This window comes from Aethalodelphis obliquidens, unplaced genomic scaffold, assembly GCF_003676395.1.
Source record: "Aethalodelphis obliquidens isolate GAN/ISIS:26980383/991018 unplaced genomic scaffold, ASM367639v1 scaffold12, whole genome shotgun sequence".
Taxonomy (NCBI): domain Eukaryota; kingdom Metazoa; phylum Chordata; class Mammalia; order Artiodactyla; family Delphinidae; genus Aethalodelphis; species Aethalodelphis obliquidens.
The window spans coordinates 8,103,394-8,113,650 of NW_020837956.1; positions in this window are offsets into that span (position 1 = coordinate 8,103,394).

Consider the following 10,257-nt stretch of genomic DNA (forward strand, 5'->3'; position numbering starts at 1 on the left):
TCAGCTTAGGGTATCACAAGGTCAAAATCAAAGTGTTGGCCAGGTGGGGCTCTTTTCTGGAGGCTTTTGGAAACAATCTGCTTCCAACTTCATTTGGCTTGTTGGTAGAATCTAGTGTCTGGCAGCTGGTTGTCATCCAGGGGCCACTGTCTGCTCTTAGAGACTACCCACCTTCCTTCCTTCTCACATGGCCTCCTCCAACTTCAAAGTCAGCCATGGTACACTGAGTCCTTACACTTCCAATCTCTGCTTCTTCTGCTACCGACCAGAGAAAAAGCTCTGCTTTTAAAGGGCTCTCTGTGTCTTAAGGGCAACTAATTTGGGACCGTAATTATAGCTGCTTCACACCACTACTTACATTAGTTTTGACTGAATAATCAGGGACAGGAATCTTGAGGGATACCTTTAGAATTCTGCCTAGCCCATGTTATTCTGTAAACCTACCTCAAGGTGTCTATCAATTCAATAATCAACTGGCCACTTATTAAGCACACTGTACCAGTTACAGTTATACTAAGTGGAATCTTAATTTTTGTTTGAAAGATTTTTCAGGTGCTTCAAAACTTGAAGTCTACTCCAGGTTTAAACAAAAGCAAAATATTTTCAATAAACGAATATAACATATTTAAATAGTATTTCAAAATGTTTCAGTGAAGATGTATAAAAACATTACTTAGGGAGCTGTTAAAGCAACACACACAACTTTCTGCCTCATTTCTGCTCCATAGGGAGAAGACTGCTTCCTATTTGCCCATCCTCACCCCATTCATAGAGAATCACCACCATAATGACCCAACATCATCCATTTCTTTATCCACAATCTTCTCTCTGTTCTCTTTTATTTCTGGAACTTTCACATACATAATGCCTTCCTATCCATTACACCTATGAACATTTCACATACACTTCGAGACTTTGCCCAAATCCTGCTTTCTCCATGCTTCTGACCATACCTACATTTTTCTTCTGTGCAATCCATCTGGCAATCAGTAGTATCATTGGGCTATATCACTTCTATTTCAATCTTCATTTATACATACATATACACACACATATATTTTTTAAATTTTCAAGTGACAACGCCTTTTTTTATATTACTCTAAAGTGTTCAGTGCAGGAAAGGCATTGGAAAATATTTGTAGTATTACTAAATTGCTCTGACTGGAAAAATCTGACAGTTGCTCATGATTTACTGCTGTTGATATTATCTACCTAGTTGTTAGATTCCTTAATTATTTTTAAACTAATCAGCGTTTTAACCAACAAGCCATCACCTGGTTGTGGCTGCGGCCCTGTGTTTTCCATTTATGAAGAGGCTTTTTTTCTGACGCTTGTAAGAAAGCAGGCAGGTGTCACCGGCAAAGCCCATTAACAATACTCAGGAAATAAAAATAGAATCTGGGTAATAAAGTCTAACCTTTTTTTTTCCTTTCCTTTGTGCTTAGTCTGTTTTCACTTGCTCACGGGGTGTTGTGTGCAGAGGCCCTGCCCCCGGCACCTCAGACCAGAGATCCTGGTGCAACGTGGCTGCACCCGACACTTCAGCTTCGAGACCGTGTGCAGAAGCTGCAAACTACACCCAATTCAAGATGGCGGTGGCAGGCCGTGTGCAGAGATGCTGCACCCGGCACCGCGCCCGGCTCCGCCAACCGCTCCGCCCACTCCCTGCGGGAACTCCACTCCCTTCCGTTCCCCTACTGCCAAGTTCCCTATGAAGCAGCCCCGCCCACGCCCACGGCCTGTCCTGAGAGTCTGTGCTCTAGCGCGCAAGGCTGCACCTCTCCATTCTTTGATTAAAGGATAGAACTTTGCTTTGAACCAAACTTGGTCTTGTTCGATTGGCTCCAATGACACTGGGCAGGAGGACCCTTGTTGGGGATCCACTTGAAAGGGTTGATAAATCCTTTGATATTACCAAGCGAATGACTATAAAATGCTCTGGAGCTAAGAAGCATGTTTTTCTTCTTTCCCAGCTCTATTGAGGTATAATTGACATATAACCTTGAGTAACTTTAAGGTGTACCACTTGCTGATTTGTGAGAGCCATTCTTTTTTTTTTTTTTTTTTAAAGGTCTTACCAGGGCAGGGAGCCTCATCTTCATTCAGGGCTCTGCAGTGGCTCCACACCCTTTTATTAAAAAAATTTATTTATTTATTTGGCTGCGCCGGGTCTTAGTTGCGGCATGCGGGATCTTCGTTGCTGCGTGTGGTATCTTCGCTGCCGTGTGTAGGATCTTCTAATTGCGGCATGCGGGATCTTTTAGTTGTGGCATGTGGGACCTTGTGCCCTGGCCAGGGATTGAACCCGGGCCCCCTGCATTGGGAGCGCGAAGTCTTAACCTCTGGACCACCAGGGAAGTCCCTGTGAGAGCCATTTTTATTAATAATTTTCTAGCTTAGATTTTCTGTGATTATCCATTTTCTTTCTCTCAGTTTATACGATGAAAGCAGTAGCTGCCCATCAAAATCTTCTTCTTCCTTATCAACGGCTGTGCTTGAAATCAGCTGCTCAGTCTGGAAACACATTTCCCAGCAGATCCTGCAACCGTATGTGGCCATGTGACTAATTTTTGCCAATAAAATACAAGAAAAAATGATATATGCGGTCATGGGTGTAGCTCTCTCAGAAAGTGTTTACTCATTATTTCCCCATCCTCTAACTGAACATAGACATCAAGGCCCCAGGGAAGCAGAATCTCAGATGGAAGAGCTTGGGGCTACAATTCTCCATGTGGAAGAGAGCTGCTGCTGACTTGGAATACTCTCCAATTTATTAGTGATAAACTTTTGCTGGATTTCAGCCACTGTATTTTAGGGTCCATTTGTTTCAACAATTTAGCCTTCCCTAACTAGTACACTTCAGTTTTGTATTTTCTCAAGTACCCAATAGATACGTAGCATGGCTCCCACAGCATACGCTTATTTAGAAATCATCCAAAGGAGATGAGACCCAGGTGATCACTGAGGAAAGTGATTCTGAAGAATAGCTGTTTTCATCTTTGTAAAAAGAAACTATTTATAGTAATTGAAAGCAGAACTTCTAGTTAGCAATATCCCTGAGGCAATGTGGTTAGGGTTTTGATCAGTTTGTGGCTTATGGTCAAGGAGGCTTGCTGGATAGCTCATCTCTGCCTCACCAGAAAAAGGTAGAAAAAACCTAAATTCTCTTCTATTTAAGGCCAGAACAATGTCCTCCCATGTCAGTTTCCCCTAATTTAAATTCTTCTCAGGTGTTACATCTTCTGGGAAGGGTTTCCTAACCACCATCCTCTCCCCACTAATACCAGGATGAGATGTCTCTTCTCAAAGTATCCCCAGGACTCTTTGTAAATCTCTATCATTGCTCTCACCACACTAATGCCTATGCCTCCTCGCCTCCCACTCCAGTTAGTCAGCCCCTTGAGTGCAGGGACATTCATCTTTGTGGTCCTTCTGCCTAGTACAGTGCCTGACAAACAGTAGATGTTTCATAAATGATGGTTGAATGAACGAATGAATTTAAGGGCCTCACTGGATGGTATTTATCTGCTTATTCCCACAGGAGACAACAACATAATAGTTATCACTGACATCATTTCCAAGCCCCCTTTGAAATCTTCTCTTCTCATTTTTGTTACCATGCCTAATTACTTTCTACTTGTTGAGTCCTTCACTGCCTTTGCTTAGATCAGCCAGATGTATGTGCGTTCTTAAGAAATTCCCTTGAAAAAGCCTCTCTTTTTTTTTTGAAAAAGCCTCTCTTGATTATAATTTTTCATATTCTCAATTCTTTACCATATTGGACACATCGTGTCAAGAGTTAGCCCTGAGGAGTAAAGAGAGACCTGCACAGAAGTCAGGAAATCTTGAGTCTCTTTATCTCTTAATGCCCCACCAAAAGGCCACTGTAAAATGACAGTGAGTGAATTAGAAAAGAGTAAGTCTTAGACAAAATCCTACTTAGAAATCATAATAAATTTTAAAACAGATAAAAGCATAGCTCAGTACGGGACCTCTGAGAAGCTTTGTTTGAACAACACAGCCTAGATCATCTCAAAGTTCCCTTTCACCTGTAAAAGCCTGAAATTCTACATAAATTAATTGTTCTGCACTTTTTGTATGCAAATGATGTGGTCTTTGGTACCTTCAAATCTGTCAAATAATAAATGGTTCCGTGTATTAGCTGTATCTAATAAAATTATCTTCTGTTGACAAAGCATTTTACAGGGATATTTATAGAGGCAGTGGTGCACTGTGGTTACCAGCATAGACTTTAGAGTAAGACAGAACTGAATTCAAATCCTAACACCTAAAGGTGTAGCACTGTGACTTGGGCAGGCTACTTAATCTCTCTAAGCCTCAGTTTCCTCCCCTGTAAAAGGGGGATGAGAACGCCTGCATGACTGGCTGTTGGAAGGATGAAATGGGATGTTGTACACAGAACATTTAGCAGCACAGTACCTGTCATAAGCTACGATCTCTATAAAAATTAGCTGTGGTTAATTCACATTCATTATTTAATTTAATCCTCACAACATTAGTGTTATTACTATTCTTATTTACAGAAAAAGTTGAGACTCCAAGAAGTGAAATGACTCACCAAAATTCACCCAGGGAGGGCTCTTTCAACTGCCCCACTCAGGAAAGAACTAAAACAAACAAAAGGGAAGAGTTCTGGCTGGGGGCCACAAAAGCAATACCTGTCAACCACGCAGCAATGACCCCAGACAAGGTAGGGGTGGAGAGGAGGATTCCAGAGACAAATTTTACCAACTTAGGATAGTGTGTGAGACTGAGACATTGTCTAAGCAGGGCCCAAGCCAGGATGTCACAGTGAGCTCTCCACCCAGGCAACTCCACATTCCATGATGGGGGTGGGGTTTCTCCTCCGCCCCGCTCAGGCTTCTGCACATAGCAGGTGCTCATTGAACATTTGCTAAGTGGCCTGGGTAATAAGACTTCTTTTTTATCTCTCCCCCACCCCCATAATTTGGAAGAATTTCCTTGCCCTTAAAATCATGAGGTAAAAGGACTTTGCCTCTTCCTCAATAAAAAAGAGTTGCGGGGGGGGCGTGGAGAATCTTCCCTGACAATTCAATTTTGTATAAAGTACCTGATGGATCCTGGCAATTATTCCATTAACTGTACTTTAAACAGCAGCTCTGGCCTCCCTTCCTTTCTCCTCCTCCTTCTTCCTACACTGAGGTCATGGTTCCTAATTTAGTCCATCATAATTTCTACCCACAGCAAGCTGATATCATCGCAAGCAAACACAGCCCCAGACTTACTCTAAGGCAGAGAGACAGAGACCCAAGAAAGAAAATGAAGGCTTATATTCATTCCTCCCTCCCTCCCCTGCCCAGTCACTTACTTCTTGTCCTAATGTGTCATGGAGGCTGCTCTTTTATAAAAAAATCAGAAGGACATTGCAGAGACACAGACTGAAATTCCCTTATTTTGACAGTATATTTTAATATATATATTTAAAATACAAGAGGAAGTGCAGATATTTCTGTCTTGTTCGCTCTAAGAGATTCATATATTTGAGTTGTTTTCATTTTAAAGAAAATATGAAAAACAAAAGACCGGAAAGGTTAAGCAATCACAGAACGGCCTGTCCCCATTAGTTGTGTGAAATCCCCACTGCATCACAGGGACAGCATGTTAAATCAATAGAGACTTGAGCTGTTAATTTCCAAAAAGGAAGAGATGCTTGAACTAAAATAGTCTATGTCGAGTCTCTGCCCATAGGGAACGGAAGCCCCTTTAATTTCAGGTCTTTCTACAATGAGGTAAGTTCCAGGAAGGTAATGAACCGCTTTACAAAATTTCATGCTCTTTTGTGGGGGAAGGAGGGAATACTTTGTTGACACAAAAGTTTTATTTTGTACAGCACTGAAATTACAATAAGGTGATAAGAGGTATAGGTGTACATACAGGTGTATATAGGTGAAGGGTGATGAGGGTGGGGTGGGACTAGGGAGATGGGAGCACATCAAGGTCAGGAACAGGTAAACTTCTTGCCCTTTGTTACTTTTTATTCCATCTGCTCTCCTTCCTTGGGCTATGCCTCTGCACTCAATGTCAAGGAGAGGAGATGCCACTTTTACTTCTAACTGATCCATGGCCATCTTTTTTTTTCATTCCCTTCCAGGAAGAAGCTGAGAAAGAGACTGCTTACATTGCATAGACTCACGATCAATAACTTGAAAAAAAAGTCTTATTGAAATATTGTTGATTTACAATGTTGTGTTAGTTTCAGATGTACAGCAAAATGATTCAGTTATACACACACATATATATATTCTTTATATATATATGAATATATATATATATTCTTTCTTCATGATCAATAACTTTTGATCGGGTTTGCATGATGAAATATTTGCAGGGTCTAGTGAGGACCAGGGTGATGAAATAAAGGGCAGCTTTTACTAGAAGTCACTTCATGATACCACTTCTTGGTGGGTCTATTCCTTGTGAACTGTAATAGGTGTCATCATCCTGATTACCTTTTACACATACAGATTGTGGAAATCCACAGAGTGGAGAACTAGGCAGTTTCCAAACAAATGTCAGCAGATCTAATTTTTCATGAGTTCCTCCCTTCCTTTTTTCTCATCCTTGTTTATGACCTCTTCAAGCTAAGAGGGTTCTGCAGCTGGCTGGGGACTTACTTCTTATCTAAAAAAAAATTCCTTACATTCTTAGAATGACCATGAGTTCTAAGCTTCCATCACTGAGTTTTTCCCCCCCCCTGGAGAAGCGAACAGCAGCTCCCCGCTGGTTTCCCCTGTGCCATCAGAGTGGATATGAAGGAAGAGAAGGTGTTCCTCCAACCCGTCACTTCCCAAAGGACCTCCCTCTCCCAAAGAGCAACTGGTCTCCTCTGGGGAGGGGCTGTAGAGGCAGGCTGGGATTTTGAGGTCAGAAAGACTATGTCCATCAGCCTCATTTTTTTCTACCCTTGTCTCTCCCTGCTCCCTGCCACTTGGTCTGTGGATGGGCCCGCTCTGGTACTGAGCCAGTCCTCACCAGGGCAGGCAAGGGAGCAGCAGCCACCTACCACCTCCCACCCCCTCAGTGATGCTCAGCGGAACAGTCTGGGGCTATAGGAGCAACCTCGGTCCTTCTCTGGCCTATGAGGTATAGCACCTCCTCTATTCTACAGTGTGATTCTCAGCCTTCCCTGCCTTAGAATTCTCTGAAGAGTTTTTTAAAATGCTCAGCCCTGGGTCTACTTTAGAGCACTTGAAACCAAATCTCTGGAGGTGGGGACCAGGCAAGTGTGTTTTTAAAGCTCCCGAGTCAGAGAGGAGGATGTGCTTCCTACTGTCCAATGCACTTGTCAAGCTTGCCCCTTGGAGCTGGGCCTGGAGTGACGGCCCTGTCATAGCCAAGTGATGCAGGCAATCTCACCGAGACCTCCCACGTTCACTTCTAGTCTTCCTTGTCTTGCTCTCCACCGGCCCTGGATGTCACCTTCCTCCTGCTCAGTTAGCACCTCCTCTAGAGACAGAGTCTGGCCTTAACTCCACTCAGCTCTGCCTCATCTCTGCCAGGATGGCTGAGGCCATGGTGACCCACAAAGGCTCTCTCACAGCTCACCACAAGCTCTGTTTGGAGCTTCTCTTCCTGCACTTTCTTCATCCAACATTTACTGAGCAACCATGATGTGTCAGACTCAGTGCCAGCTGCTTTGTATTATTACCACATTGAATCCTTATGACAGCTTATGAGGAAGTACTGTTTTTGCAGCTAATGAGACAGAGATCCTGAGATGATAAAAATCTTGCCCAGGGTGTCTTACTCCAGGTTTGGCTTTCAAATACAAGTCTGGCTGACTCCAAAGCCCGTGGTCTCACACTGCTGTGCTGCTCCTCATTGATAGAGACCTGGTTTCTGCCTGGAAGTGTTCACAGTCTAGTCTGGAAGACACACAGTGGCGACAAGCATGAGGGAAGGAGGAGATTTGGGCTGTGGGAGGTGCACCTACCCAGAGAAGGAGTCCTCAAGAAGATAATACCTCGAACTGAACCCTAAAAGATGAGTCAGATTTACTCAGATGAAGAGAGTGAGAACCCCTCATACACAGCTGAGGACGCCAGAGAAATCAAGGCTTCCTCAGGGACCTGCAAGAAATTCAATACGGTGGGAGGATGATGTGGAGGAAAGGGGAAGAGATGAAGATGGACAGGCAGGCAGGGCAGGTCATGAGCCTTTAAGTCATGCTAGTAAATTTTGCACTTTATTCTCAGGACAATGGGTACCAATGAAGGATTTTAAGCAAAAGAGAGATAAAAATCAAAGCTGTATTTAGGGGGAAGGATTGGCAAAGGACATGCATGACTAGAGGCAGGGAGAACAGTTAAGAGATTATAGTGCAGATTCTCGTGAGAGGTGATGGTGACCGGAACTAAGACATTAACAGTGAAATGGCAAGGAGTGAAGAAAATTAGGAGCTATTTAGAAGGCAGGTGCAACTGGGCTGATGAAAGACTAAATATGGTGGATGAGAAGAAGGAAGAGTCAAGAACGAGCCCCTTCCTTGAGATAAAGAACATAGGAAGAGGAGTAGGTTGGGAAAAGCTGGTGATGTTTTTTTGAACATGTAAGTGGAGGGGTCCAATGGGCAGCTGAATATGAAGGTCTGGAGTCCAGGTAAGGTGTCTAGACTGGAGATCTAAAATAGGAAGTCAGCAAGGTGGTCACTGACTCCAAAGACATAATTAGGTGTCCAGAGACAGTGGGTGGGGTGAGGAGGGCTGCATCAGCAATGACCACTAGAAGAGACCCCACCTTCCATCTAGAACTTGAGCCTTATTATTTTTGTGTGTGTGTGTGGTACGCAGGTCTCTCACTGTTGTGGCCTCTCCCATTGTGGAGCACGGGCTCCGGACACGCAGGCTCAGCGGCCATGGCTCAGGGGCCCAGCCGCTCCACGGCATGTGGGATCTTCCCGGACCAGGGCACGAACCCGTGTCCCCTGCATCGGCAGGCAGACTCTCAACCACTGCGCCACCAGGAAAGTCCTTGAGCCTTATTTTGATCCCTAGACTGCTTATTCAAGGCCCCGATACCCTGCCTTCTGGCCAATTTCTTTCCCTGAAGGAAAACACACTCCTCTTGGTGGCCACATCCATTTGCTGATACCCTCCGTGAACATTCAGTTCCTCCAGAACTACATCTCTGCTGGATCTAATTCCTGCATGATTGCTGCTGCCTGGAATCTCTCCATGCTACATACCATCCAAATAGGACACTACAGTACCACTATTTGCCCAAGCTTTCTTTTCCCTTTGGCCACTGTGTCTTGAATAGACCAAGCACTCTTGTGGGGCCAGCCTCTGGAATCAGGTTAGTTCCTTCCAGCCCAAATCCCATACCCGAAGTGGGGTTTACTCTCCTTCCCTTTTGGCCCAGGGCTGGGGCCTGATCCAGCATGCCTAACTTCACAGCCCATGGAACAGGAATGCAGGCTCCTGAAGATTCTAAGACTGAGGCTGAAGCTGATGGAAGAAGCCTGGACTGGGGGTGGGGCTCCTCAGTCTATCCAGCTGCATGGAGCATGGGAAGAGGAAACACAGCAGAGGTGAACAGAATGGAAAAGTGGCACACCACTCTGCTCCCAAAGGAAACTTGCTGTCGAATACCTTAAATTAGAAGTCTCAGAAAAACGTGTTAGGGATCCCTGTTGCCCTGGCTGGCTTTGGGTGCGGTTCTTTCCAATAGAGGATGATTGGTGGAGTTTTTCAAGCCCTATAATTCTCCTTGTGATAAGGTAGAATTAAAGCTGAAATGTGAGTTCATAAATTGCCTAGTTGGTGAATAATAGAGTCTAAATCTCCTCCAAAAAAGTTAAATACGAAATTATATTAAAATTCATAGCCATCTGCCAACAATGATCTAATTTGAAAATTGAATACATTAATTTTTAATCTTAGGTCAACTTTCCCACTGCCACCTGTCCCTCTCCTCACCACTTCCCCCATCAGACAGTCAATGTGTGCTTGGAGAACTCGAGATCGTTTTAAATATTAACTGGACCCACACATACCTAGGAAGATGAATCCATACACACGCCTTCTCTTCTTCCACCTATTATTACTAGTATAGTTGGTCATGTATTTCTAAATGTAGTTCTGTTAAAAATAAATACAGAAGTAGAAAGCCAAGGCTGCATTTGAGGAAAAGATACAGTGCCACTGTTTCAGCATCTGTGAGAGCATCTTTCTGTTAAAAGTAGTGGTCACTCATATATACACTACCAAACGTAAG